Here is a 22,585-nt window from a genome sequence, read left to right on the forward strand (position 1 = left end):
AAGGTTTGATAACCCATTATTTTCATGGGTTCATGGAAGAAGTGTGGTCATTCTCTAAGTCCTTGTCAAATGTCACCTCATCATTGGAATTAATCATTACCTGCTATTTGGACACAGAACAGTGTAGTTCTGACTTTGAGATATGAACAATCAGTTTCCAAAAGCTAACTTTACCACTTATGAGCTTTCTTAAACTTGGATGATTTAAATAACCTTTTATTTTTTTTATTGGAGTAAAATTACTTTATAATGTTGTGTTAGTTTCTGCTGTACAATGAAGTGAATCAGCTCTATGTGTACATATACCCCCTCCCTCTGGGACCTCCCTCCCCGCCTTCCACCACTCCACCCCCATCTAGGTCATCTCAGAGCAGTGAGCTGAGCTCCCATAGCTTTAATTTCCTCAAATCTGAAATGTGAATAATAGTCACCAGGTAAGGTCATTGTGAAAATACAGCGGAATAATAAATGCAGAGCAGATTGTACAGTTATTACTGAGTACCTGGTACACTGCATAGTAAGTGCTCACTGAGTTATAGTTCTTACATTTATCAGCAGTGAGCTGCTATAATAGCTTCTTTTTGGTCTTTCCCATGGTTCTTCTGTAAGTATGTCCTAATATTCTCAAGTGCCTAGCACAATGCCTGGCACCTACCAGATGCTTAGAAACTTCTGGTTCAATTAATGTGTGCAAGAGTAAAATGTTTAAAATTGAATGTTTGGCTCATGAGGCAATGCAGACTGCAGTAACATGAGATGACCACAAGATGTCACTATAAATAGGAAAGCTCTACATTTCAGGAATATTCTGGATTGTCTGCCCCTTCCCTCTTCTAGGACTCCAGGGAAAAGACACAACTGCAATACTGTGAAGGCAGAAAGCAAACTGCCAAGAATTTGCACACCTCCCTCCTATTCCACTGTGTGGATCAATGCCTTAAAAACACAACTCCTGATTTACAGAGGAAAATATTTCTGCTGAGCTGGTAGACCTAAATAAAGATTCACGAGACCTCATTTGGGGACAGTTTTATTTGTGCAGCCTTTTTCCTATCCTTGCCTTAAATCTGCATCTCTGGGCCTGGGTAGAGGCAACCTGGTTAAGAAGAGAATGCAGAGTCTAATTCTGCTTTTACCATTCGTATGTCTATGCAAGTTTCTCAGCCTTTCTGAACTGCATTTTGTCGTGTGAAAAAAAGAGGAAAACAAAGATATAGAAATTACAGACGTGCTGTTACAACCATAGAGATTTCAGCAGAACAGCATTCTCTAAAGACTAGTTTCCAGAGTATCCTGGAATCAAAAAGAAGAATCTTCTTTGCAATTCTGGAAGGATTTGGGCATTGAGCCCACAGCTACTTGGCCTGGAGCATTCTATCTCCAATAGATCAGCAAATTCTCTGAATAAGGCTTACTTGGACGTAGCCCCCAGCAGTAACTTTCCCTTTCAAAAAACACACTCTGTTGAGTACAAAAAAAATTACTCCTCACCAGACTCTAAAAAAGGGTAAGAATGTCATTGTCTCTCTGGCTTCCTGTGGTCTCCATAAAATCTCCAAGCAGAGTATTCTGGGCTCATAAAAATGTCCACAGCCCGTTTCTCATCTGCTTTAATGACGTTTCCTAATGGCTGACATTGACATTGGCATCTTTTCTCTGGGGAAAGTGTTGTGAGACTGGCTTTCCCCTTCCCCAAAATAGCTGGTGGAACAGCCCAGGAGGTGAAATGCAGAGCGACGATTTTTCTCTTCCCACGAAGAATTATATCCTCCAAGATATGGGAACTCTGCCTTATTTCCTGTAGCAACAGGCTGAGAGGTCCCATTGCCACCAAGAAGCAGTCACATCCCCATTCAAGGAGCCCAGCGCTGTGTTGTTTCAGGAGCTTTGCGGAGGGAATAAAGTAATCAATAATGAAAAACTGATAGTATCGATTATCTGTGAAAGAGGTTTTATGAGGTACATTTTGTAAACAAGGAAATCTTATTTAGAAAAGAAGCACATTATTTTATCCAAAATATGTGATCACATTACTTGATCAGGTCACTTCAAGGAAGCTAAGAGGAAAACCAGCCATGGGCAGAAACAGCTCTCCAATATTGTCCTCCGGGGGCTCACATTAGAGAGGGAGTAAAAAATGCATAAACAGCCAGTTGTAAAAGAAGAAAAATGATGAGTACACAATGGGAAAGAAGCAAACACACAGCGCTCCACGCGCAGGGCAGAGTGAAGTACTCATTCCCTGTGTCTCCTCTGGCCAGCGGAACTTTCTCTTCTGAGTCACCGTTTGCTAAAGAACCCATGGCTGCTCCCTTTTGGCGTCACGTTTGGTTTTACATAACAGAAGTGTTTCTTCTGTTGGCTTTGATTTGTGTTTGTACTTGAATGGTTGGAGAAGTCATTCTAGGACATCGTAAAGAACCGAGTTTAGGGGCTTCCCTGGTGGCGCAGTAGTTGAGAGTCCGCCTGCCGATGCAGGGGACGTGGGTTCGTGCCCCGGTCCGGGAGGATCCCACGTGCCGTGGAGCGGCTGGGCCCGTGAGCCATGGCCGCTGAGCCTGCGCGTCCGGAGCCTGTGCTCCGCAACGGGAGAGGCCGCAACAGTGAGAGGCCCGCGTACCGCAAAAAAAAAAAAAAAAAGACCCGAGTTTAAATCCTGGCTCCTCCCCTTAGACCTTTAGTTTCCTAACCCCTAAAAATAAATAAAACAATACATCATTGGGGTTTTTTTGCTGCTGTCCGTCGAGGGGGATTAACGAGAAAAGATCGTTGTGGCTTCCATTACATGCGGCTAACGTAGAGTAGAAACCCCATGCGCATGTGCGATGTCACTTTCTTGCCCCTCCCCATGCCCGTGACTCTAGCCATGCACGTGTGTTGTTACCTAAATAATGCTGCTAGTAATAAAAGCAAACACTACTCTTCACTCTCTTCTGGGTAACGGCTCTGTCGTTCTTCTTCCTTTGCAATCATAGCTGTTGATTTTACCGCCGCCGCCTTCTCTATTGGGAACGATGCCTATTCATATTTTCTGTCCTTGCGTTCTCTCCTCCCGTCCCCCAGGAAATGGCTTTCAGCAGCCAGGATAGGAAGTGGATGTGAAGAAGCTTAACCTACAGGTGGAGAGACGAGGAACTCACTATTCTCCAGTATCTTTTCTGTTTCCAGATTTTTTTTTTCCAAATTCTCTTCCTCTCCCACCCCTCCCCCCAAATTATGTTGCATCTGGGTGTCTAAATCCTGTTCACAGCTGTGCCAATGCCTTCTCCACTCTTACCATCTGCCTGTTTGTTTTTCTTGGTTTTAGTTTGCAGTCTGCTATTTTGTATAAGCAAAATTATCCTTTCATGTCTTACCCGTTTCAGCGTTTCTTCTGGTTATTGTAAACTGCAGCATCTGTGGTGCTTGTCTCCTAATTGTATTTCCAGCCTCCAAATAGGAAGGGCAGCCAGGCATATGGAACAGCAATACGGAGCCTTCTGCATCTCTGACCTCCGTGTAAGTCTCCTCACAGAATCTACAAAACTTTCGAGGGTGTTTCGTTGAACCCAGTTTGCTAAGGTAATGCACAAACGTCTGCTGCATAGACGATGGTAATACAGATTTCGACAAAGCTCTTAGGCACGTTTTTCTCGGAAATGAGTCATCACGACTCTAAAAGTATGACTCTATAAGTATATATATATATATATCTTCAGTTTTCTGGTTCTAGTGATATTCAAATTATTACTTATTTTTAGACTAATTTGGACAGTTGAATTAAGTAAGAACAAAGATGACAGGAATGAGACTCGAGAGACCTGAATTTAAGACACAATATGGATGCGAACAAGCTGGATGTTTTGGAGAAAGTCCCTCAAACTCTCTTGACCTTATTTTCCAAATCAGTTAAATTAGCAGCTGGACTAGATGCTCCAGGAGATAAACGAACAAGATTGATTCCATCAAGTGTTCACTGTACACTAATGTATTAGGAGTTAGGGAAACTAAGATGAACTGAATGTAGTCCTTGTTCCAAAAGGAGCTCACCGTCTAATAATGGGGAAATCAAATAAGTATACAGATGGTCTGAGTGCAGTAAGTGCTAGCATAAAAGCGTGAATCGGTCTCTGCCTTGTTTGTAAGATGATCGATTCCAGGGGCCATTCTCTGTAAAGGACAAAATAGCAAGTATTTTAGACTTTGCAACCCATACAATCTCCATTGCATCTACCCTACTCTGCCATTATAGTGTGAAAGCAGCCATAGATACACAACTAAAGAGCATGGCTGTGTTCTAAGAAAACTTTGTTTATAAAAGCAGGTGGTGGGTTGAACTTGACCGACAAGCTGCAACTTGCTGACAACCGATCTAGTCACAAACAATCTCATTGAAGGTTTCTTTTTTCTATTTCCTATAATATTTTATTTATTTATTTTTATACAGCAGGTTCTTATTAGTTATCTGCTTTATACATATTAGTGTATATATGTCAATCCCAATCTCCCAGTTCATCCCACCACCACCACCACCACCACTGAAGTTAATCTTCAGTGGCTTCCCCATTCTCCTATGAGAAAGCCAAAACCTCTGACATGACCTCAAGATACTATAAGATGCAGTCCCTGCTTTCCTCCCCCACCAGGACCATCGTGAGTTTCCCTCTTCCTCATTTTCCATATTCCAACACTGTGGAGCCTCACAGAGTTTCCCTTCAACATGGCATAATCCTTCCTGCTTTGCTCCTTGCTCCTCATACCCTGCCTTTTTCTCCATACCTCCATCTCACCATCTTGTTAATGTCCATCAGCCTTCAGAGAGCAACTTATACATCACCTCCTCATGAAAGCCTTCCTGGATTCCCCAAACTCGGTCCATTCCTATGCATCTATACTCTCCCTTATATGCCTTATATGCTCCTTATATGCCTCTTTCATAGCCCCTATAGCAATTGTAAGTCTTTATTTAATTTCGTAATCAAATATTTAATTCTTTAAAGTGTCCCTCCCTATAAAGTGTCAGTTCCATGAGAAGAGCACCCATATATGTCTCGCTTTTTTTACAGCTGTATTTTAGCATCTACAACACAGCCTGTAACAGAATACACCCCCAAGAACTATTGTTGGTTGGATGAATGCATGAAATAATGCCATAGAAGGGACATGAAGTTATTAACTATTGCAGCCTGAGATCAAAGGTGACAGGTGGCTGGAAATGCTTCATAGGGTGGGTGACAATCAGAGGTAGGATTTGAAAGACACATAGGGGACAAGAGGATTGTGTGAGCTATTCCAATATAAAAGATAATGATTTCGTTCATTTATACTACTCTTCTCCTTCACCAAGTCTCCAAATGTTTGATATTCTATTCTTCTTCTTTTTTATTCTATTGGTTACTTTTAACATTAGATAGCGTATTTAAACATGTCTTTCTTATTCCATCAGTGCTGGTCAATATCTAATAGCTATTACCAAATTGTAAATTAAGGATACTAGTGTCCTTATACAGTTGTATACCCCACTATGAATTCCTTTGTGACAGCTATACTTTTACATAATCAATCGCAATATTTTGCATATATTGTCAGAGCACCACAAGCAAAATTTCTGTCCTTTGTATAAGGTTAATTCTACTTATTTACATTTACATAATTATATTACTCTACTCTTATATTTATTTTTTAAAACTATATAAATAGTGAACATAGCTAAGCCTAGGTGGCTCTGATGCCAAGATTTATGGAATTCTCAAAGGGGAATATTCCTACTCAGTAAGATTACATGTTCTCTCTTTCCTTAATTTACCTCACTTATTAACATGCAGCAACATGGTTCATTTCATATCCGTACCAGGTCTTTCTTATTTATTCCCTATCTTCCCTCCCAGAGAGGCACATACCCAGAATTCCTACTTGCCTTTTTTTCTTTCTGTATTTATTTCCTTTTATGATATAATTATATGTCTAGAGTGGCCCAAACTCAATCATACTTTCTGTCCACTCAGTCCGTCCACCACGTTTTTTTTTCCCTGAGAACTTCCTCCTCTCTCTCCCTCCCTGGTCTGTCCGTTCAACCCTTTCTCTTTTTTCCCAGTTTGGTTTTTTGCTTTCAGGCTGCACACTGTTGCGTCGGCAGCCCTTCCCTTTATGCTCTGTTGGGGTGGATTCTGTTTCCTTTCCTGATTGCTTTCCTCAATTTACTGAAATAAATCTTCAGGTATATCCCTGAAAAGGAAGGCTTGAGATGTGAATGTTTGGCTACTTCCAAGACTGAGAGTGAAAATATCTTTACGTCTTATGCCCAATAGATAATGTGGCACATGGTATCATTAATGATGCCTTCTGCTGCAAGCGAAAGCTCATATCCACAATAGCCTAAGCAATAAAAATCCTTAATTATCTCAAATAACAGGAAACCTGGAGGTAGGTGGTACCAGGCTTGGTGCCGTGACTAAACAATGTTATCAATGACCCAAGTTCTTTCCATTATTCCACTTGGCCATTCGTAGTTTGTTGCCTTATTATCTCATGGTCACAAGATGGATGACACAGATCCAAGCATAATATCCTCAAATAACTGAGTTTGAGGCAGGAAGATGGGCCGCTGGAGCAAAGAGACCTTCCTGAATAGCTCTATCTTTTTATCAGGTAAACAGTCTTTCTTAGAAGCAATTCCTGGTTAGAATCGTATTATAATCCCACACTTTGAATAATCAATAGCAAAGAGGAATAATTTTACCATGACTGATTTAGACTAATAATTCATCCTCCAGGGCTGTGGGACGGGCCTCCCTCCTTTGCTCAACAAATACCTTCACAAAACTGCAAACGTGCCTACAGATAGGAAGAAAAAAATGGTTATCGAGTAGGAAACCACAGGCTTCCACCAAAACTAACTGTAGCATTCTCTGTTGAAAATATTTTCCCTCAGAACTATGAACACATTACTCCATCGTGTTCTAGCATCTTGTATTACCAATGAGACATCGGATACCTGTTCATTTTTATTCCTGTTCATTTTTATTCATTTTCAGAATCTTCTCTTTATTCTGGTGTTTGAAATTTCATGAGGGTGTGTCTGGTTATGACTTTTGTTCTTTCTTTTTTTTAATTTTTAACATGTACCCTTTGTCTTTGAGCCATTTTATGAGCAAAGTGATTTGTTCAAGGCTAGTTGCCACTTCAAGACTCTAATCAGTCGGTCTCCAGTTAGTGTTGAAATTCTTGCCCGTTTGACTCCCTTGTTCTCCACGATCCACTGTCAGCTCTGCTGCATCCTGGACCCTGCCACTCTCCGTCCAAAATCCTCTACAGAATTTTAATTGAATATGTGTTAAGTGCGTTTAATCTATGCTAATGAAGCCAAGGCCAGCATCTTGATCTTTGCTGTAAGCACTTCTCTGTTTGGATGACACCCTAACTTTCCCTCCAACTCCCATCTATGTGCCGGGTGGACCCACTGATCAGGAGAGATTCAAGTGAACAACAACAATCATATTCTCTTTAAGCACAAGTACCTTTTATTGATGGACAGCCCTTATGCCTTAGTTCATACTTTATCATCATTTTGAATCTTAGTTTTGTCAGTATAATAGTTATCTGTCTTTACTTTTAAATAAATCAGTAAAAGGCATCTGTACAAGGCAAGACTGTCTCTATAGTCTACTACTGCTGTTATTTTAGTCACCAAACTTCAGGGTTATTTGTTACACAGCAAAAGAAACTGAGACATTAGCTGAAAGGCTGAATAAAATATTTTATTTTATTTTATTTTTATTTTATTTATTTATTTATTTATTTATTTATTTATTTATTTATTTTGGCGGTACACGGCCTCTCACTGCTGTGGCGTCTCCCGTTGCAGAGCACAGGCTCCGGACGCGCAGGCTCAGCGGCCATGGCTCACGGGCCCAGCCGCTCCGCGGCATGTGGGATCTTCCCGGACCGGGGCACGAACCCGCGTCCCCTGCATCGGCAGGCGGACTCTCAACCACTGCGCCACCAGGGAAGCCCTGAATAAAATATTTTAAAAGGTGTTTCCCTTGACATACTACTCCCTGTTACCTTTTTTAAACAACATAAGCAATAGAGTTAGTTGCCTTTTCTTCTGTATTCTTCTGGCACCTATTCTTCAAGATAATACTTAGCTGCATGGTCCTCTCTGTCTACAATTAGGAACTCCTTGAAGGTAAAATCTACGATACATTAAAGTCACCTTCCCAACGTATAGCAAAGAGTCTGACACACAGGGGCCACCTCACAGTTATTCAATGAATTTAGTACATATACATAATTTGAATCCAACATTACATTGAGAGCAAATGCAGGCTCAGTGTCTCTTGCCCCCTTACCGGAAACATCCAGTGTGGGCCACAAGAAGAGAATCAAAGTAAATGGCCCTCCCACATTTCCCATGTCCTTCAAGTCACACTGCCCTGAGTCAAGGTCTCAGGATGCTTTGGCAGTACCCATATGTCTTTCTTTAACAACCAGAAATTATGGGGCCTGGACAGGATGCAAACTGTTCTCAGTCAGCCTGGGAAACAGCTAAGAGAATGCCAGGCAAATGAAAATGATCTGTTTCATCATTCCTCCCTCGGCCTTTGGGAAGCAATGTCAGCTTTGATAAATGTCGAAAATATAAGGGGCACAGAAATCAAGTGAGCGGATGCCCCTCTCACTTGTCTATTACCATTACTGAGGATAGCCCACCAAAGTTGCTTTATTCTGGGGGTCTTGAGCCTTCCAGAGCTCACACGTCCCAACATGTCCTCAGGAGAAAAAGAGGTGAAATTTAGTGCCAGGCTGAGATGGGAAATCCACCTGCAGTGGTTCTGGCTGTGTGGTGTGTTGCCAAGACTCAAGGCAGGAAGAAGAGGTTGATATGAGAGACCTGTTAAGTTCTCCATCCTGATCAGAACCTACATGGAGAAGTACAAGTGCATACTCTGTGCCAGACCTTGATAAGTACTGAGGAAAAACCCCAAACTCAATTCCTGACACTCCAGAAATACACATCCTAGACGGGGGAGGGGGGCGGTGAAGCACATGTGTGGGTAATTTTCTTTCAGTGTAAGGAAGCAAAGAGAAGCTAGTACCTAAGTTAGAACTGGGCGGGTAGTGGTTGAAAATAGTTACATCAGCTTCGTTGGAGGACTTAATCCCTAAATCTTAAAGGATGGGTAGGAAATAAGGAGGTAAAGGGGAGGGGTTTATTAAATGTAAAGGAAATGACACACCCCGTGATGGAAGGGCAGTGTCAGTGCCGGCAAAGCACATTTGAAACATTACAAGAAGCCTCAACTGCTGGGTTATGGTGGGCACGTAGGGACTAGAAGGAAAGTGGGTGGGAGTGGCAGAGGCTGTGCCCTGAGGACCTTGTGTGTTAGAGCGGGCTCGGGGGGCGGTTCTTATGGATTATTTAGACCAGGAATTTTCAGACTTTGATGTGTTATCAATCACCTGGGAATCTTTCAAATGCAGGATGTGATTCAGTGGGCCTGAGGTGGGACCCGAAAGTCCACAGGTTTTATACGCTCCCAGGTTCTGGGTCCTTGTCCAAGTGCACCAGAGACAGCCAGCATCACCGGGCACTGGCTTCAGATGCCAGTGTGCAGGCTCCACCCCAGAGCTGCTGAATCAGAGTCTGCATTTTTACAAGATCCCAGATCATTCTCATCACATTATATTTGAGAGGCGCTGATCGGGAGTTTAAACTCAGCTTCATCTGGGAATAATCTGGAGAATTTTTTAAATACACAGCTGGGTCACCCCCATTAGGTTTCTGAATTAATCGGTCTGAGGTGGGACCCAGGCGCAGGCTTTTTAAAAAATCTCCAGTGGTGCTTCTAATGCACAGTCCTTATTGAGAACCACTGAGTCCAGTTGCAAAGAGAAAGCCCAGTGGGGGAAAGTAATTGGTCAAAGTCACACAGCACCAGGACTAGAGGTGAGGTTGCAGGTGCTACTAAGGGCCCTTTAAAAATCTCACTGTGTTCTGTCCCCTCCCACTCACACCCCTTGGTGTCTATACTTCATCCCCAAACAGTGGATGCTACTCCAAAAACTCACGTCGTCTTCCTCCAGTGAATGGTAACTAAATTGGATTTCCTTTCCTATCAGTTCAAACCAACTGAAAGATTGTCTAACCCCCAGAGCAGTGAAAAGAATTTCTCCTCTACTAGGCATTACGCTTAAGGATTCATTAAATAAAATAGACTTCCAGCTACGTGTGAGGTGCTGTGTTAGAACTTGGACCACAGAAACAGGGGCTGTAAAGAATCTGAAATAATGTTTATGTTAAGTGAGCCGCGTTCCCGTGTGCACAAGTATAAGGCACATTTAGAGGAGGCTAAAGGGGCCGAGGATAAAATGAGGAGTTGGAGGAATGCTTTCTCCAGTTTCTTTGCAAGACAGCACACACATGCACGTCCCCCATGAAATGGTCTCTCACCTAACCCTTGAAAAATTAAAGTACTATAATAGTCTAAACAAAGAAGTGGAACATTTATTTTTAAACCTGACAGTTTAAAAAAGTATTTTTAAGCTTTCATAAACTGTGAGGGAAAAATCTATTTTATTATTTTTTTAAATAAAAATCATAAAAATTTTATATGTTTATGAAGACCGTGTTTTATGATTTCTTTTATTAATAGGTACTTAATACTGTAATTGTTTCTTTGTGTGACAGAACGATTATATAAAATGAATATATTTAAGATAACTACATACTCATTTCTTTCCTTTTTTCCTATGAAGTGTGTTTTCTTTAGAAGCCAAATTTGTACTTTGGAAAAGGCAGCCGAATAGCCAAAGTTGTAATTTTATGAAACCACAAAAGGCTCTTCTAAAGGGATCTGACTTGAATACACACTGCAAGGAAATTAATAGTCTCAGTTCAAACATCCACTTTAATCCATCTCCTACTGCCTCTTACAAGGAGGAGAATGCAGCCGTCCAGTCGGCTTAGGAGAAGGATGAGTGTTGAGCAACACGCTGTTGGCACAAGTCCACACAAGTTCTTTCTCGGGTATCTCAGCGGCCTTCGGGGAGCTGCCAGGGCAGCGATGTGTTGTGTGTCATTATCAATTTGCACTCTGATTTCCTAACAGTTCAAGAGGCCTTTGACAAAAGCCTCCGTTTAGATCTAATAATAACTCTGGATTTTTGCTAAATGTCTCGCAACCTGGGAACGGGCCCAATTGCTAAACATACTTCCACTGCATGAGTTTCTTTGACTGAGCCCAGAGGGGACAGACAAGCAGACTAGAAAATGTGAATTGGAGAAACATTCTCACTTTTAAAAAAGAGTTATTTTCAAAAGAATGACTTCTGTTCATTTACGAAGTCCACCTGAAAATTACTGTAATTGTGGGTCACAACATTGCTGTCCAGCCCTAGTCTGGGATAATAGCAGCTAAAATTCCAAAGCCCCCAATGTCCTTCTGCATCATATAATTATAAAATCTAATGGACTGAACTGACCTACTTCCCCCTTCTTAGTCACACGTCTAGTCCATTTCTAGTAAGTTACAATATCCACTTACACCTCCCTACCTCTTCAGGGGCACATTCCCTATCTGGCTAGCCCTTTCCATAAGAATGTTCTTCAATAATTTCTATCAGTATTTCTCCGTGGGAATACACAGAAATATCTTAGCTCCCTCATACTCGAAAAATTACTGGATTTGTTAGTTTTTCCTAACCACCTCTCTCTCCTGACAAAGTTTCCTTTTCTTCAAGGCAACTCTCCAATGTCCCTTTAAGGATTTCTCACATGGCATAAGAGTCTGGTAGATTCTTAGGGCAAGTTGTGAGGGGGCAGAGTAAGGAGGTGAGTCAACAGAAAAGGGGGACAGTGTGTTGCCCAGGGAAGTGAGGGGATGACAGGGTTCAGTTCCAAGATCAATAAGTGTGGCGTGGCTTGGTTAGAATGGTCTTGGATACCTTGCCTCATCTCAGGAACACTTCATTAAACTCCCAAATTATTAGTCCTTTGCATCCCAATCCCTGACCCAGTATCCAACTTACACAGATACATACATCTGCACTCATCTCTTCCAGTTTCACTATTTGCATGTCCAGTATGAGACATAAAGAAGACCAAGGAGGGAGCAGATTAAACTCAAGCTATCAAAGACAATCAAAAATTTCAAGCTGGGCTTCCCTGGTGGCGCAGTGGTTGAGAGTCCGCCTGCCAATGCAGGGGACACGGGTTCGTGCCCTGGTCCGGGAAGATCCCATGTGCCGCAGAGCGGCTGGGCCCGTGAGCCATGGCCACTGAGCCTGCACGTCCGGAGCCCGTGCTCCGCAACAGGAGAGGCCACAACAGTGAGAGGCCCGCGTATCGCAAAAAAAAAAAAAAAAAAGAAAATTTCAAGCTACTACGCTGTTACTGTTACTCATTCTTGAAAAGGTACTAATGGAGGACAAGTTTGAAATAAATTGATTAAAATTTAGTTTATGTTCTCTTTAGAGATGTAGTCGTTTCCAAATTATTTAATTGGTGACTTGTGCTGGATACACGATTGACAGTGTGGTGTCAGTGTATTGTAGAATCAGAGTTTTGGAAAATGAGTTTACAACTCATTGGACTACCCAAAGAACTAGAATACCTTTAAAAACCTTTCCAAGAACTGGTCATCCAAGCTCTCTCTGGACACTTCCAGAAATACAACAGTCCGTACCCGGGTTTCCTAATCAGCTAATTATGTTAGCAGTGAGTCCAGAGCCATCTGAATTCTTTTTCACACCTAGTTCACATTCATTCCAGGAATGTTCTCCCTTTGGGACCAGTTCTATCCTCTGGAGGGTAAGGAAAGAAAAAACGAGCCATATCCTCTTCTGTGTGACTGCTTCTAAGGAAAAGGTGGTGCAAACTTGTCACTTCAGTATTTTTCTAGAATAGAGCTTTTGAAATGCCATATAAACTTCTACTAATAGAGTAGTGACAGAGAAAAAAAAGTCTTTAGCAATTTAGCACGTTTGCTGCAATTATTAAACAAAAGAGACAAGGTACTTCTTGAGAAGAAAGAGATGTTTCAGTATTTAGAATATATCCAGGTTCTTTCTATAGAGAGTTTGGAAATATATAAAAAGTGCTTTAAAGTACTCATAATTTAGACTAAAATATTCCCTTTGGGGGATTAATCCTAAGAACATAATCCAAAATACAGAAAAAGCTTTGTACACCTAAGTAATCAACTCAGTGATTTTTTAATAACTAAAAGTTGGAAACATAGTAAACAACCAAATTTGGGATATAATGAAATAACCTATGGGCTATTATAATAATTGAAGTCTATGAAGCTATTTAAAAATACTTTTATTAAACAAACTGTATCAACACACAAAACTGTTACAGGAGGAAAGCAAATATATTTAAAGTAAAACTGGTACATTGGAAAGGAAATATGAAGAATAAAACTCTAAATGCTAGTATTAGCTAGACTTGAGTGATCAGAAAGTGGATAACACCTCTACTTTCAAGATTTTTTTAAAATTCATGCTTTATATTTAAAAGATAAGTGTTCTTCTAAATGAGTCTGGAAGAGCTGAATCTTAAAAAATGAAACTAAAATGATAGAGAACATCTGAGCTTACCTCCTCCCAAGTTAAAACACTTTATGAAGGTTATTTATTTTTTTATTTGCAATTTCTCTAATGTTTTCAATCTATTTTGTAAACCATATATTCACTTAGGCCATACCTATTACTTAGTTACATGAAACACCAGACAACAATGGAATCTTACATGCCCAATATTTGTTAACCATAGCAAAAGACATGGGTCCCATTCCATCAAGCATTATTCATTTAGTAGGTTGTCTGTGTGGACAGTGTTAATCCTAACCTAAAGATCTGTTTATTTGACAATTCTCATTAGAAGCCCCTGGCTGCATAGGAAAAGGGTATCCTAAATACCGAACAATTATCCCTGGGTACAATTTTCCCAATCAAGGTGATGTGCAGTTTTGTATTACAAAGATATTGAGTGTCCTTGTGGCTGTAATGTCAATGTCATATCATTTCTGAAGCTAACAAGTTCATGCTTTTGTTGATGCAAACAAAACACTACAGACCCGTTTTTATTTTGGTAGATTTTATCAAAAGAGCAAAAATCATTTTCTTCTAAGTCAATGTAGTCTTTTATAGATTAAAGTCAGTTAAAAACTACTTACTCTGAGAGACTCTAATCTGTGGACCAAGATATACTATAAAAGTCATTCCTCTCTTAACCAATAGCTGGAAGCAGAATTGGAAAAAAACTGAGCATTTTTACAAGGGGCTATGTTTAACTTGTCAAATAAGTCATAAAATAAGGTTTGTGATATATTGTCAAACCTGTAACTTTGTCACATATTGCAACTGCAAATTGTCTAGAATAATTAAAAGGTGAGCTGTTCTTAATCCTTTAGGCAAAAAAAAAAAAAATCCTTTAGTCTGTTAGAGACAAGCTTCTGTGCCCAATAAAATCCTGGAGTCACGTGAGAGATGGGAGGAAATGATCTCTTTGACATGGAAAGAAACTGCAGTGAGCCCTCCTAGGTAAATCATCCATTCATTTATTCCCTTACTAAATAATGTATTTATTTAGCCACTAATTAAATAACTATACAATAATTTATCCCTCAGTCATTTCCTCAGTCATTATTCAATCATTTGCTGACTCATTAATTTGATCACTCATTCATTCCCTTGTGTTTTTTCATCAAATAATGTGTTCTTTATATATCCATTCATTTTTATAACCAACATTGACCAAGACATCATGTTGCTAGGTGCTGGCAATGAGGAAAGGAGAAAAACAAGGTCTCTACCCTTGGAGAGGGTAGAGAGGGTAGAGTTCATGGTGAAGGAGCTGGACAGATGGCTTTGACAAGTTCTTTGCTTGAGGTGGGGAAAAGCATTAGGGGTACAGAGAGAAAGAAGTCATTGCCTGCCTCAGGAGCCTGAGAAGATGTGACAGTGGGATGCGAACGGGGTCTGCAACGAGAGGTCACAGCTCATCAGGTGGCAGACAGAGCAGGGACAGTATCTTCATATTAGAAATAGGAGGAAGGTCTTTCCAAGCAGGGGCAACAGCCTGTGGCAGGAGCAGGAGTGTGGGGAAGCGTGCCGAGTTCAGAGGATGGTGAACAGCTTAAGGTTCCTGGAGCAGAAGGGTGAGATGCAGAAGACCCTAGAGAGGACAAATAGGTCAGGGTCCAGTTGTGAACAGCCTTTCAAACTACTACTTAGGATTATAAAGGTGTTCATTATATTTGCACAGCAATGGTGAATGCATGCTAGACCTTATCTTGGTTCATCCTTGTGAATAACTGGATATGGTGATCATAGTTTTAAGGAAATAATTGAAGCCTACTTCGTTGTTTTTCCTTCTGTGTTCCTATCAAACTCTTCAAACTCTTGATAGGCAGAGCTCTGTTAGAGCTTTTTCTTTAAACTTTTCTCCCTTATTGAAACACGAGGCTCTTGAAGACAGGAACCAGATCATTCATTCCTATACCTTCACTGCCTAGCATCATGCCTCACACATGGCAGATAGATGCCGTAACATTTGAGGAATGAAAGAATTGTGAATGAATAAATGAGAGGAAAAAGGAGGGGATGGAGGGAGGAAGGAGGAAGGAAGCTATGTGGTGAAATGGATAGTAAGTAACAAGGTAAAGGGAAGAACGGAGGTTTCAGTTGGCAGCTCAGTTCTCATCCCCACACCCACACCATGGTTTATGGTACACACCACACCAATAAGAACTTTATTATACCTTTTTTTTTTTTTTTTTTGCCGTATGCGGGCCTCTCACTGCCGTGGCCTCTCCCGTTGCGGAGCACAGGCTCCGGACACGCAGGCTCAGCGGCCATGGCTCACGGGCCCAGCCGCTCCGCGGCATGTGGGATCTTCCCGGACCGGGGCACGAACCCGTGTCCCCTGCATCTGCAGGCGGACTCTCTACCACTGCGCCACCAGGGAAGCTCTGTTATACCATTTTTTACTATGAATCCTTGCCATGGAAGTAAATTGTTCATGTTACTCAGGATGTCAATTAAAATATGCATTGAATAACATAGGTATGAGCTTTCTTATGGTAGAGACTATGGCTTTTTCTTCTTTTGTCCTGGTAATATCTGACATTTAGTAAGTCCTAATTCATTGATGCTGCTTGGATGAATGAATTCAGGACCCTGTTAATGAAAAGGTGGGATGATTAAGAAAAGGATAGGATGCTGCTTACGAAAGTGAAATATATATATAGGCGCACATAAAGAATTTATGAAAGTAAGAGCACATGAGAATAATTCCCTTTCAAACTGTAAATTGTTCAGATGCCCTCTCTGCGTATCTTATTACTGTCAGTGAGGATTTTAACAATATAGAATATATAGACACCAATCAATATTCAATTATATAGTTAAATTTATACTTGAGTTGTACTTTTATTTTAGCATTTTATATAAAAAATAATAACAGAGGCTATTAAAGAAAACTTTAAATAACTAAACCTTAAAAACCCCAGCTGTGACCCATTTACCTTTTCCAAATTCCTGTCTTTTCCTTCTTTGACTTATAATCAAAATGGAGACAATTTTCTGCTGTCCATAGTAAGCACTTCCACATTTGTAAAACAATTTTCAGGATTTCATATATTCATATAGTAACCTCAAAACTGAAGAATAAATTTGTTAATTCTTCCCTATTTCAATTTTTGCCATTTGACAAATATTCGCAGAATTAAAAAAAAGGGAAGAACTATGTTTTCAGTGGGTTAAATTAAAGAAACTGGACTCAAACCAATTCTCAGTGCAAGAAATATCTTTGGGGCTTCCCTGGTGGCACAGTGGTTGAGAGTCTGCCTGCCGATGCAGGGGATGTGGGTTCGTGCCCCGGTCCGGGAAGATCCCACGTGCCGCGGAGCGGCCGGGCCCGTGAGCCACGGCCGCTGAGCCTGCGCGTCCGGAGCCTGTGCTCCGCAACGGGAAAAAGAAATACCTTTGTCTATTATTTTTCGTTGAATATTTTTCTAAAATAAAGTTTTATATCTAAACACAGTAAGTAAAATTTAATGTGCATTTTTACTGCTCTCTATGTCCTGCTCTCCTGCCTTCCAACACAGCTGAGCAAATTTGTAGTGCCCCCAGCAATATAAGTGCTGTGTTCTGCTACAATTTCCCCAGCATTCAGGGTACTATATTTTATTATTGTTAGCTTAGGGGAAAAATGTTTCCCCAGTATTGCTGTTATTTGCACTGTGATTAACCAAGGAGTTCAAGTAATACAATTACATTAATGATGGTTTGCAATTCTGGCTTTTCACTGAATCATAATAGTGCTTCCCCTGCTTAGACCTATTTCTGTGACAGTGATATAATTTGCAAAAAAAAGAAAAAATGCAGCGTCATTAGCCCAGAAAAGTTTCAGGTTTTTATTTATGTCCATTTCCACTATCTGAAAATAAATGTGTTCTTTGCTTTTCTATAATGGACTTCACTTTACCTTCTATGTGGCTTATATTTCTAACATAATTTGGTTAATACGATTCTCCTACTTTTAACTCTAAAATGTGGTTAGTCAGATGACACCTGTCTAGACTACACTTTCCCGAAGAGTATTCAGTGAAACTTTCTGGAGGATGTTAAAATGTATTATGTGTTAAAAATTGTTCCAAAAGTTAGGGAGCAATGGGTTAAGCAAAATAAGTTTTTAATGCACATAATCTCACTTTATACGTCACGCATTTCTGAGAGAGAGATATAGTTTATGCAAATCTAAAAGAACAGCATAGAAGGTATTGGGCATTCACCCATGAAGGCACAGTCTTCAATCCTGAGCAGGGATTCTGAAACTAAATTAACTGATCAAAGGAGAATCCAACAAAATGCTTTCCCTTGTGTCTGGTTTACAATGTCCTTTGGCAAATGCATCATTGTTTTTCTATTTTTAAAATTATTTTCCTATAAGTCATATATATCTGTTACTATGTATGTGGTACCTCCAAAAATTCTATGCTCCAGTGGAAAATGCTAGCTTCAAAAGTGATGTATCATGATAATCGTCAACGTCCTCTGGTGATTCCAACTGAATGGTACATGGGTGAGATCAGAAAATCTCTCGGTCCTAACCAAACCAGCATATTAGGGGCTGTAGAGTGAGTAAACTTTATTATATGGAAGTTGAGAAACAGTCTGTAAAGTGCTTGCAAATTAAGTAGTCAAAAGAAACGCAATCAGCAGATGTCTTCCAATGTTCTCAAGGTATTTCCAGTACATTCCCTTTAAAAAATGAATATGGCGGGCTTCCCTGGTGGCGCAGTGGTTGAGAGTCCGCCTGCCGATGCAGGGGATACGGGTTCGTGCCCCGGTCCGGGAAGATCCCACATGCCGCGGAGCGGCTGGGCCCGTGAGCCATGGCCACTGAGCCTGCGCGTCTGGAGCCTGTGCTCCGCAACGGGAGAGGCCACAGCAGCGAGAGGCCAGCGTACCGCAAAAAAAAAAAAAAAAAAAAAATATAGCTAGGTTTTATGTCCCTGTTTCCAAGACAGGATTTTAATATAATCTCTTAATTAGTAAAGATATCTTTCCTCTAAAGGGGTCCTAAATATTCCTTAATGTTGAATTTCATTTATTCAGTTCTTATTATGCAGCAAACATATTTTAGGCACAATGTATATAGTCCCCATGACAACTCTGCAAAATAAATTTGATTATTATTCTCCTTTTCCTTATGTGGAGACTGAAAATGAGAGAATTTAAATAGTTCACGCAAGATCACACAGCTAGTGGTCAGCAGAGCATACTGTGACTCTTTCAAGCCCTTCTTTCTTATGCTGAATTCTTTTCACCCAGGAGGGACAAGTGGGTGCCACTCTGCTCATTAAAGTGGCTCCATCAGCCTGTCACTGTGCAGAACGCTTCCTTTTTTCTTCTTTTGGAACCAAATAATAATTTGACATTTAAAATTCAAAACCAAAAATCCCTGGAAGGCAAACAGCCTTTTAGCAATCAGTTTTCCTCCCAAGGGAAGTTCATTCAACATGGGAAAGTAAGATTAAAATGTTGCAGGGGGGTTGAATGCACAGGCAGATATAGAGATAGTCAGGAAACACATGGTGACACTTTAGAGCACAGCAAGGATGAATTCCCTAATGTCAGAGAGAAACATGCTCAAATCCCTTCTCCCCTCCGAAGTTCAGTTTCTCCACCTGTAAAATACAAGTGTTCAACTTAATGGCCTGTGTATTAGTTAGAATCCCTCAAGTTCAAACAACCCACACCAAATAAAATGTGAATGATAGAAGATAGATAGGTAGATAGATATAGATAGGTGGGTGAGTGGATGGATGGATAGATGATACATACATAGCTACATAGAAACATAGCTACATACCTAAATGAATAGACGGATAGATATATAGATAAAGTAGATAGATATATACCTAGGTACAAAGATGGATGGATGGATGCAGGGAATGATAGATAATAGATAGAGTAGATAGAACAAAGATAGATAGTACATAGACAGATAAATAGATCCATGTAACAATTCCATGGAAAGGTAGGGTTGAGATTTGCCTCGGACTAAGCTACATCCAGAAATTCAAAGTCTTTCTGTTGATGTTCTCACTTTCTCTCCCTTTTCCTCTCTCTACTCTCTTCCAAAAACCCTATTTGATCTATAATAAGTCGTTTTCCCTTCACGTGAATGAATCGTACTAGTTCAGGGAATGCAGCACCGAGCAGCAATGTGACTAACCCACCATGTTTTCCTTTCATTTGTAGATTACATGCTATTCTTCATTTTTATCTCCTTGTTTCTCACCCTTCTGGAGTGTGATATGCAAACATTTCTATAAAATGTGCATCAGCAGAATGTGATTGACTGTATATAAATTAGCAGATCCCTGGTGAATAGTTACAAACTGAGTTTAAAAATTGGATTAGATGTCTCTTGATAAATTGCTAGTACAATTGAAGTCATGCTTTATAACATTTCTTCTCCCTAGATTGTGCCATTATGGTAGGTAGAATAATGACCCCCCCACAGTGCCTATCTCTGAAGCCCTGGAACCTTTGAATAGGATGCATTACATGACAAAGGGAATTTCTCAAATGGAATTAAGTTTGCACACTTTAAAACAAAGAATTGTTTTTGTATCCATTCAGCCAGTCTGTGTATTTTGGTTGGGACATTTAATCCATTTACATTTAAGGTAATTATTGATATGTTTGTTCCTATTACCATTTTCTTAATTGCTTTGGGTTTGTTTCTGTAGGTCTTTCCCTTCTCTCATGTTTCCTGCCTAGAGAAGTTCCTTTAGCATTTGTTGTAAAGCTGGTTTGGTGGTGCTGAATTCTCTTAAATTTTGCTTGTCTGTAAAGCTTTTGATTTCTTTGTGGAACCTGAATTAGACCTTGCTGGGTAATCTTCACTGTAGGTTTTTTCCTTTCATCACTTTAAATATATCTTGCCTCTCCCTTTTGGCCTGTAGTTTCTGCTGAAAGATCAGCTGTTAACCTTATGGGGATTCCCTGTGTGTTATTTGTTGCTTTTCCCTTGCTGCTTTTAATATTCTTTCTTTGTGTTTAATTTTTGTTAGTTTGATTAATATGTGTCTTGGCGTGTTTCTCCTTGGCTTTATCCTGTATGGGCCTCTCTGCACTTCCTGGATTTGATTGACTATTTCCTTTCCCATGTTGGGGAAGTTTTCGACTATAATCTTTTCAAATATTTTCTCAGACCCTTTCTTTTTTTCTTCTTCTTCTGGGACGCCTATAATTTGAATGTTGGAGCGCTTAATGCTGTCCCAGGGGTCTCTGAGACTGTCCTTCATTCTTTTCTTTCTTTTTTCTTTATTCTGCTCTGCAACAGTTATTTCCACCATTCTATCTTCCAGCTCACTTATCCATTCTTCTGCCTCAGTTTTTCTGCTATTGATTCCTTCTAGAGTATTTTTCATTTCAGTTATTGTATTGTTCATTACTGTTTGTTTGCTCTTTAGTTTTCCTAGGTCCTTGTTAAATGTTTCTTGTATTTTCTCTAATCTATTTCCGAGATTTTGGATCACCTTTATTATCATTACTCCAAATTCTTTTTCAGGTTCTTTGCCTATTTCCTCTTCATCTATTTGGTCTTGTTGGTTTTTATCTTGCTCCTTTGCCTGCAAGATAATTCTCTGTCTTCTCATTCTGTCTAATTTACAGCATTTGAGGTCTCCTTTCCCCAGGCTGCAGGGTCGTAGTTCCTCTTGCTTCTGTTCCCTGTCCCCGGTGGGGAGGTTGGTCCAGTGGCTTGCATAGGCTTCCTGATGGGAGGGACTGGAGCCTGGGTTCTGGTGGGTGGGGCTGAGTCTTTTTCCTCTGATAAGCAGGGCTGTGTCAGGTGGTGTGTTTTGGGGTGTCTGTGAGTTTAATATGACTTTAGGTAGTCTGTGTGCTGGTGGGTGGGTTTGTGTTTCTGTCTTGTTTGTTGTTTGGTGTGAGGCATCCAGTGCTGGGAACTGCTAGCAGTTGGGTAGAGCCAGGTCTTGGATTCAGATAGAGGCCTCTGTGAGAGCTCTCAGTGATTAATCTTCGCTGGGGCTAGGAATTCTCTAGTGGTCCAGTATCCTGGATTCAACCCAGAACCTCAGGCCCAACTTCTGTTAGAGGAACCAAGACCCTGCAAGTCAAGTCGCTTGTCCTGGCAATAAAGGGGATTAAAAATAAAGAAAAAAAAAGGGTAAAAAATCCCCAAACATAGGCAGAACACTCTATAACATAAATCACAGCAAGATCCTTTTTGACCCACCTCCTACAGTAATGGAAATAAAAACAAAAATAAACAAATGGGACCTAATGAAACTTAAAAGCTTCCATAAACAAGACGAAAAGACAACCCTCAGAATGGGAGAAAATATTTGTAAATGAAGCAACTGACAAAGGATTAATCTCCAAAATATACAAGCAGCTCATGCAGCTCAATATCAAAAAAACAAACAACCCAATCCAAAATGGGTGGAAGATCTAAACAGACATTTCTCCAAAGAAGATATACAGACTGCCAACAAACACATGAAAGAATGCTCAACATCACTAATCATTAGAGAAATGCAAATCAAAACCACAATGAGGTATCACCTCACACAGGTCAGAATAGCCATCATCAAAAAATCTAGAAACAATAAATGCTGGAGAGCGTGTGGAGAAAAGGGAACCCTCCTGCACTGCTGGTAGGAATGTAAATTGGTACAGCCACTATGGAGAACAGTATGGAGGTTCCTTAAAAATCCAAAAATAGAACTACCACCATATGACCCAGCAATCCCACTACTAGGCTGATACCCTAAGAAAACCAAAATTCAAAAAGATGCATGTACCACAATGTTCATTGCAGCACTATTTACAGTAGCCAGGACATGGAAGCAACCTAAATGTTCATCAATGGATGAATGGATAAAGAAGTTGTGGCACATATATACAATGGGATATTACTCAGCCATAAAAAGGAATGAAATTGAGTTATTTATAATGAGGGGAATGGACTTAGAGTCTGTCATACAGAGTGGAGTAAGTCAGAAAGAGCAAAACAAATACTGTATGCTAACACATATATATGGAATCTGAAAAAAGA

Source organism: Lagenorhynchus albirostris, chromosome 13 (genome assembly GCF_949774975.1).
Source record: "Lagenorhynchus albirostris chromosome 13, mLagAlb1.1, whole genome shotgun sequence".
NCBI classification, from domain to species: Eukaryota; Metazoa; Chordata; class Mammalia; order Artiodactyla; family Delphinidae; genus Lagenorhynchus; species Lagenorhynchus albirostris.